This window comes from Phalaenopsis equestris, unplaced genomic scaffold (assembly GCF_001263595.1).
Source record: "Phalaenopsis equestris unplaced genomic scaffold, ASM126359v1 Scaffold222666, whole genome shotgun sequence".
Lineage (NCBI taxonomy): Eukaryota > Viridiplantae > Streptophyta > Magnoliopsida > Asparagales > Orchidaceae > Phalaenopsis > Phalaenopsis equestris.
The window spans coordinates 1-9,566 of record NW_018240826.1 but is presented as its reverse complement, the minus strand read 5'-3'; the positions used below and the strand labels follow the sequence as shown (position 1 = coordinate 9,566).

Sequence of the window (9,566 nt, the reverse complement as noted above, 5' to 3'; positions counted from 1 at the left end):
ATGGGCAAAAGATATCCACTAAGCCCATTTTGTCAAATAACCTAGATAAATCTAATGAACTAAGTTCTTTAGAGAGGCAATCAGCCACTTGCTCTCTAGTGGCTACATTAATTAGTTCTAGTAGCCTGTTATTAAGCTTTTCCTTGATGAAGAATCTATCAATCTCCACATGTTTGGCTCTATCATGTTGCACTAGTTTGTTGGCAATACTGCTTGTTGACTTGTTACTGCACCACAACTTCATTTTAGTTCCTTGATCCATCTTGAGCTCGATCAACAAGGCTCTCAGCCACATCATCTCAGCAACTCCTAAGACCTTGGTCTTGTAATTTGCCTCTGTTGTTGACCTCGCTATTACAACCTGTTTCTTGCTCTTCCAATGGACCATGTTGCCTCCTAAGAACATGTAGTATTCTGAAGTGGATCTTCTGTCATCTACACAACTCGTCCAGTCAGTGTCACAAAAGCTTTCAATTTTTATATGCCCATTCTTCTTGAAGATCAACCTCTTTCCGAGCGCACTCTTCAGGTACCTCAGAATCTAATACACTGCATCCATATGACTCTTCATTGGTCATGTATATAGTGGCTCATCATGCTTACTGCAAAAGAGATGTCGGGTTGAGAGTGACAGATAGATCAGCCATCCCACAAATCTTTGGTACCTCTCACGATCAATCGTTTCTTCTGTCTCTGCAATCAACTTGGTCTTCTGGTTAATTGGAGAGACTGCAGGTTTGCACCCCCAACATGCCTATTTTTCTGAGAAGACCTAGTATATACTTTCTTTAAGAAAAGACTATCCCTTTAGGTTAACTGGCCATTTCAATTCCAAGAAAAAATCTGAGTTGTCCAATATTCTTCACCTTAAATTCATTGCCCAATCTTACCCTTAGTTGACAATCTATGCCTCATCATCACTAGTGACAATGATTTCAGTACCATACACAACAATTATAGTGGTGTGACATTCATGTTATTGAAAGATGTCAGTAGCATACGCCACTTTTTGCTTCTTTTTCAAAAACTCCAGACACTCATGATACTCATTAGTAAGAAGATACCATTAGTAAGAACCACATTTATCTCTCTCCTTTGCTGCCAAAAAATTTTCGTGGTAGCCTCGTTTTCCACCTTTTTGACCACCAAAGCCACGATCATGACCACGACCTCCACCTGTCTCTCTTTCCTAAGGTGGCCTAGGACAAGTCTTGCTTAGATGCTCGACTTAACTGTAGTTGTTGTACTTGCGATCTCCCTATGGACACCTATCATACATGACTCGAGGTAGCCAACGCTGATCGCGCGCCTGGAAGTCCACCAGGCTCAGAGTGTAGCTTCATATGATCTTCTCCTTTGTCATTGCAGTAATGAACTCATCTAGTGAAGGGATAGTCATCTGTGCTAGGATTGATCTTCTCTAATTAAAAGCCAAGTTCAGATGGGTCAAAACTGCATAATCCCCTTTTTTGTAATGATCTTCCATTTGTTGCATTTTGGAGTGCCACAACTTGACATTGATGAGAAGTGATTAAGATTTGCCCATAGTCACTCCAGATTTATGGCGTATTCTTGAATCAATCTATAACCCTATACCACTCTTCTATCTCACGTTGAATTTGAAACACTCTCATGTGTTTCTCCATCCCAGTACAAATCTTCTTCAGCTTTGACCATTTATCCCTCACATTTTGAATGACATCTACTGATGAGGCAATCAATATAACCATCAAGTTGAGAAGTTGGGTGTAAAGTAAGGTGTGTGTGGTCCTCCACTCATCCCCTTCAACATTGTCACCCTCTGGCTCAGCCTTGGCTCCCGTCAGATATCCCTCTAATATCTTCCCTAGTAGAGCAGTCTCGATTCGATGATACGAATCAGATCCATGGTTGGTTCACAAGCTTTAGATCCACAAAAGGGAGATCTAACTTCACCTACGTCGGAGCAGATGCTGAGATAGTGGCTCTCGTCGAGATGCTAGCTCCCTATTGAGTCTGATCAAGACCTTCAGAACCTCAGGATCTATCTTTGCTAGATGCTCAAATCAGTTACCTCTTGCACTATCTCTTTCTACTGACATTCTTAATCACAAGAATCTGTGTTTAAATCACACGTGACTTTCTTATTCTTCTTGACCCGATCTTGATGTACTTCACATTCAAGATTGAGATCCTTCTCATCAACTTTTCTTTCTCTCATTCCACTCCACATCCCTTACGTAGAAGTCACGCATCTCTCTCTGTTCGCTCCTCTCTTTCGCCTCCCCCTGTCCTTGCATAGTGCCGCTCCACTTCTTCCTCTTGATGCAAACCGTAGAGGCCCTCTCCCGCTCGAATACCTCATGATGTTGTTGGGAAAGCAACTCCTATATCAAAACGTACAGAGAACACTTTGTGACCGATCCATATGAGACCGTCGCGTTGGGAAGGCGACGACGTGACCGATCTTATGATACATTCACTATCTGGGAAGGATGAACCCTCTGATACAATCACAATCGATTTGGGAAGGCGAGGACGTGAATGAACCCTGCGATACAGTCGCGATCTGAGAATCCCAAACCCTACAATACAGTCGTGGTCTGGGAAGGCGAAGACGTGAGAGAACCCTGCAATACAATCGCAGTCTGGGAAGGCGAAGACGTGAGGCGCCTATGTTAGGCTCTGATACTATAAAGAAAGAATATCTCAAAATACCTCATCTGTACATTCATAATATGAGATTAAATAGGGTATCACAATGTTTTACAAATAAACCCCTAAACTTCTTCGATATTCTCTTTTTATCAATAGGAGCCTAAATACGGTCCAATTCTCAACACTCGACTAAATCCAAACAATTCAATCAGTTGTTTTATATGCTGTTTTAGTTCAATGTTATTGGTATGTGCTGGGTTCAATGTTAAGGGGAAATTTACATACATATCATGCTATTGTTGTTTTTACATATCCAACTCTCAAAATTTGATATTTACATTTATTACACCTTGTGTCATATACTCATGCATGAAAAGTTGTATTTCACTTTTAAAAAGATAGTGATAGTAATATTTTTTATGTGATGTTAAAGATTTGAGTGATATCCGTGTAAATATGAATGTTTAGCTGTGACGTATGTTAATACATAAGAATTATGTGCTATGTATGTATGTAAATGCCCCTATTATACATTGAGATGTTAATGCTATATGTTTTAAAAACCAGTAGCATAATTCTTCAAATAATATCTTCACATTAGATGTCGGTCCACATATAATGTGAGTAATGTAAGCGGCAATTATTGTTTCAAAAGTGTTATTTAAAGATACGAGTAAATCAATTAGTTGACATTTTAAAAAAATATAACATGATATTATCGATGCCACTGAACCAAATAATCTCTCTTTCTGCTTGGTTATTGGGCAAGGAATAATTAGTTTTAAGGAAGTAGAGGAAGAGATAAAGGGTTGGCATCCATTGATTGAGAATATAACAAGGATGATCATGACAAGAGAATCCATCATCCTTGTAGCTTTTTTCTAGCTTAGACATATTATCATAAATATTAAAATTTTCTATAAAATGCACGTAATTTTCTCTTAAAATAATTTATTTTCTTAAAATGTAAAGAAAAATTGAAAAAGAAAAATTGAAAATCAATTGTTTTTCCACCATAATACAATGTGATTATCATCATTTTATGCAATTCAAATTAGTCCTCATGATGGGATAAATATACAAGTGATTTTATTTCTAGTCTAGCTTGTAGTTTTCCTTTCAACTGTGCAAGGAACCTTGTCATACCATGTTCTTTCAAATCTTGGCTGATCTAAATTTTCTGATTCAGTGCTTAATATTGATACATAGAAGCAATTCTCACACAAATCAAAACTATTGATCAGGTTTCCCGGGCGATCTAGATGTCTATGTGACCTACAGGATCTCTGGTGCTTATGAGCTCAGTGTCACCATGGAAGCTACACCACGAACAAAAGCGACACCCGTAAATCTTCTCCAACATTCCTACTGGAACCTCGGTGGCCATAGCTCCGGCACAATCTTATCCAACACTGTCCAGATCTTTGCCTCCAACCTTACACCACAAGATGATCATCGCATCCCTATCGGCACCATCTCCTCAGTATTTGGCACCCCTTACGACTTTCGCAACCCGAACACCATTGAAAGCCGAATCAACGAAGTTGAGGGTGGCTATAACGTGAACTATGTTGTCGATGGTGATGGAATGAGGAAGGTTGCAATTGTAAAAGATCATCGGTCTGGCCGATCGATGGAGCTTTGGGCAAACCAACCAGCAGTGCAGTTCTACACTGCTTATTATCTAAATGATGTTAAAGGCAAAGGAGGGGCGATATATGGGAGGTATGCAGGCTTATGCTTGGAGACACAAGGGTTTCCTGATGCTGTAAACCACCCTCAGTTTCCCTCTCAGATTGTGAACCCTGGGGAGGTTTACAAACATGACATGTTGTTCAAGTTTTCTTTCTAATGTGAGGAAAGAGGCCAAGCTTTAGTTCATTTTGCTGTTAGATGCATTGCTGATTAGTTTTACAAAATAAGGTGTATTCTCTTTAAGTGTTTCTTCTAGCTTGGCCTTGAAAGGGAGTAATATGGAATTTTTGAAAAATTGCTATGCTTCCTAAAACTGTTTCAAATGAAAAAAGAAACTTGTTTAGGATATCCAGTGAAATTGAAATAAAATGTGCCCATAATTTTCCTCATGCCATGTTTTTATTTAATTTTTTTTATAATTGTATTCATATTTATTGAGATTATTTATTTATTTAGTTATGAAATCAAATTATTTCTTATGTGTTAATTGATGTGACAAATTGTGAATATGTTAAATTTATACTCGACTCCTAGTGCTGTGTGAACAACTTCTAGTTTTCAAAGGGTGGAGCTAGGTCTGTAAATGAATTTGATGCACATGAAGAGCAATAAATGCTCCATTAAATTTATTCAAATTAGTGAATAAATAAGTTTTTTAAACATTCGAATGTTAAATGAGTCAAATATAAATATGATACTAAATCATTTATTTATGTTCGTGAATAATCTTATTTATTGTTAAGTAATTTTTTAAATTCTCTATAAGAAGTTTGATGATAGCTCATATTATATATGATATATTATTTAAATAAAATTCGATAACTTGCTATCAATGTGTTTATTATTGTTTTTTTTTAATTTTAATGATATAATTTGTTAGTGCCTATTTATATTATTTTATTACAACAAAATTTACTTTTAATTTATATATAATTTTATTTATTTTATGTAAACTAGTTAGATACAAACTTAAAGTTTTATTTGATTGGTTGGTTGTTTAGATTTATTAAATTATTTGCTATTAATTATATATGAAGATCAAGTTCTCATTTAAAAGCTTAACTTGTTATTAACTTAGTTGAAGAGCTCGATTAGTTAATATAAACAGGTAAAGTACATGCTAGGCATGATTATTAAATAATTTGAACAAGCAATGTAAGAAGAGTGCAATTTGAACTCAGCTTAATTAATACTTGATCAAGTTAGTTTAAATTAATAAATAAACAAGTTTGAACTTTTTTTTTTACTTAGGGGTTAAACGAGTTAAATTTAAACGCAATCTAACTTGTTTATTAAAGTTCATGAACAAAATCATTTGTTGTCCAAAAAGTAATTTGTTAAATGTTCTATAATTATAGAATATATTATTTAAATAAAATTCTATTAACTAAAACTTATTTAATTGTATATTTAATAGTAACTTAGTAAAATTTAATATCAATATTCATATAAATTTAATGTAAGTCTTTTTTAGTTTTTTAATTTCAATGAACTAATTTGTAATTTGTATTTATTTATATTTTTTTATTAAAAAAAATTTACTTACAATTTGCATATTATTTTATTGATATGGTATAAACTAGTTATACTAATTTAAAATTTACTCAATTATTTATTTATTTTTATTTATAAAATAATTTGTTAATAACTTTATATAAAAACTTAAGTATTCATTAGAATTTTCAGCTTATTAACATGTTTTATATGAAAAGTTAAGTACAAATTTATTTATTTGTTTTTTTATGAAAAATGAAGTACTCATTCAAATTTTTAGCTTGTTCAATTGATATAAGCAAGTCAAATATAAATCAAATATAATCATTAAAAAATTTAAGCAAGCCAAATATGAACTTATATGTGAATGCTCAACTCAAGCTCGATTTAAATGAGAACGACTTATGAATCAACCATGCCAAGTCCAATCCATGACAAACTCTACTTGACTTGACTCGATTGCAACCCTGAATCTAAGTATAAACATATATGTGAAAGGTCGGCTTGAACCTCAACCAAATATAAACAACTTATAATACAAATAAGAAAATTCCAATCCACCACAAACTCGACTCGATTACATCCCTAAGGGGAGCCAAAAAAATTTCTTATAGAATCCACCTTGTTATTGAGAATATTTTGAAAATTAGGTCAAATTAACTACTTTCAGTTTGTGTCATTTTAATGACTAGTGAATTGATTCATTAGCAAATTCAATGATTAATAAACCCATCGATATTGGATCATGTTGATTGAATTTGTTGTGTGCAAAAAGATTCACAGCGGTAGAGTGATAATTTAAAGTCTTAGTTTTACATGAAGATCACACACACACATATATAATAAAAAGAAAACAAGAGTAGATACTAGGAATTTTTATGTGTAAAATCCCGACAAGGAAAAAGCCATGGGCCCTAGCCTAGTTAAAGCAGTCCACTATATGATTGTAGGTGTGTAGGCCCACTCTTCTTCTAAAATAGAGAAGATTGAATTATAAAGTTGATAATCATAGATGTACAACAATAGTCCAGTGATAATAGCTGCAACCAGGTTGTAATTATTGGTGATAATAGTGATAACAAACCACAAAAGCCATAATTGATTGCTACAAAGATTGTACTCTACCACAAATGTTGTAGACAATGACTGTAATAGCATATTACCTAAGAAATTGACCTAACCACCCAAATGATGAAAGCCTTCTTCCGGTCTACGAAACCAGTTAAGATAAGATTACTTTAATTATGCGGCCTTGCTTCCTACAAGGCAAATCTCTCATAGTTAAGGTCAGGAATCCTAAAGAAAGCTCTCGGTTAATATAATGAGTCGAATTATGAAAGAACTTAAAGGATTTGAGCTCAAAAGGATAGAAAAGCTTGATTTTTCAGTAAAGTAGGTCTCATATCCATGAGATGGTTTTGAAAGGATTGGAATGCTTTTTAAATTGATTAAATATGGTTTACAAGGTGAATAAATGATATTTAAGATGATAGACATGAATTAATCAGAACCCTCATACTATAGAGTAAGGTAGGAAAGATTTTTAGATGAAAAGTTGAATCTAATCTCTATAAAAAATCATGATAGGTGGGCTAACCGAGACACTGGGAATGACTTACCCGGTCAATATGCCCATGGCTTCTATAGTCTTAGGAAAAGCTGTATCTGTCAACTATAACCAGCCTCATAACTAGGAATTTTCCTTAAATGTCATAGCTCAAGGGATTCATAGTCTCGAGGAGATTTGAAATACCTTCGTCAGTAACTATAGGCTACATCCCTCTAAGACATTCCTTTTAGTCTTAGGGGGTAGGTTTAGGTGTTTTGCATGTCTTAGTCCTTAATTCTATCTTGGTACTTTAATTGATTACTCATACTAATATAGGGTAGGTATATGGCCTTAAGTTATGGTGGCTACGTTAGCTAACCTAGGGTTCATGTTGAATCTGCCAAGGTTCTATTTCAGTTCTTTATCTTGGTACATTTAACTATAATTTGAAGTTCTATATTTAGTTAATCATTTGTTTCAATTATTAGATCTTGTTAGTCAAGTTGGATAATCAAGATTTTCTAGGTTTATTTTTTTTGTTTGAATAGAAAGCCACCTTGAAGGCACTTCCGTCCTTTATTTTTGTTTTATTTTCTTTTTTATCATTTTTTTTTAATTTTTTTTGTTATTTTTAAATATGAAAAATATAATAAATCATGCAATAGAACATGAAAGACATTAAATACCGTAAAAAACGTGAAGTAACACAATAAAACATGGAGACATCCATGAAATAACAAAATTATAGAATTGTATTATACTTTAGCTAATTCAGGGTAGTTCAGGTATAAATTGGGTTGACCAAGGTAGATTTGTGTTTGATTTAAGTTGACTCGGGTTGACTTGGGTTGCCTAGAGTAGGTTTGGGTTTGATTTGGTTTGGCTCAGGTAGGTTTGGATTTTGGTTTTTGTTGACCCGGATAGGTTAGAGTTTGATTTGGGTTGACCCGAGTTAGCTTGGATTGACCCGAGATAGTTTTGCATTTGATTTGGAGTGTTTTGGATCATTTGGGTAGTTTCAAGGTGTTTGAGTCATTTGAGTATTTTTTGGGTGTTTTGGGTGACTTCGGTGGTTTCAGGTTATTTTGGTCATTTGGGTGGCTTTGGTGTGTTTCGGGTCATTTGGGTGGTTTCAGATTCTTTCGGTTCATTTGGATTGTTTCGGGGTGTTTTGGGCCATTTTGGTTGTTTCCTGTTCTTTGAGTTATTTAGGTTGTTTCGGGTTATTTTGGGTTTTTTGGGTGGTTTCGAGGTGTTTCAGGTCATTTGAATTAGGTTGGGCTAGACCTGAGCTGGGTCCAGTCTATGTTGGATCAAGTCTAGGTTGGGTCAAACCTGAGTTAGGTTTTAGGGTTTGGGTTAAAAGATTATAGGGATTGGAGTTAGGTCGGGTTTGGGTTCATCTCAGGGTGGTGTTCGTGTCGACCTGAGACAAGCTTAATCCAAAGCTATTAAGTTAACCTAAACTAGATTTTAACTCAAACACTTAAATTAAAACACTTAATTAAAAAAAAAAGAGGAGATACTTACGAAACGACAACTGACCGGAGACCAGAGACTGGATAAGGCATTCCGAGAAGAAGACTTCACACCTCTAGAGCAAGCGCACAAAGCATTGAGCATTGAGCACACCGGTATAGAGAGGGACGAACAACCGCCATTTAGTCCTATGTTGTCGATTAGATGGGAGATCGACGATCAATCCAAATAACTCCAGTGGTTTCCACAATTGTTGATGGTTGCCATATATTTTCAGTCATCTGATCGAGCGGATGGTCGGGATAAGTATCTGTGGACAAAGGCCACAGATCATCGACACAGAGTTAGGGGGCATTACGACGTCCAGGATGGGGTGTGGTCACGCCTCGCCCAAAAGGGGGGCATAGTGCTGCACTTAAAGATTAGATGCATTGGGACACTTCCGAAAGCTGCAAGTAACCTAAAAATGAGGTCAACAACAATGTGAGTTATTGCATCGGGATTGACACAAGCACGACTGTGCTGTGAATTTAAGGAATCTAACTAGTGTCGCATTGCATATTACAAGTCTGCATTTAATGACTCTATTTTAAAATTAAAAAATTATTTTTTTATTCATGATATTCATCATAATTTTAAATATATTTTTAAATCAAATGATTAAAATTTAATAGGGCGATTGACATACATACCACCCAATTCCTATGTACCA

General features: G+C 35.0%; 1 pseudogene; it reads left to right on the top strand.

Annotated features, from left to right (window-relative positions):
* Positions 1-3,877: 3,877 nt before the first annotated feature.
* LOC110037645 lies at positions 3,878-4,675 on the top strand (annotated as a pseudogene).
* The last annotated feature ends 4,891 nt before the right edge of the window (positions 4,676-9,566 follow it).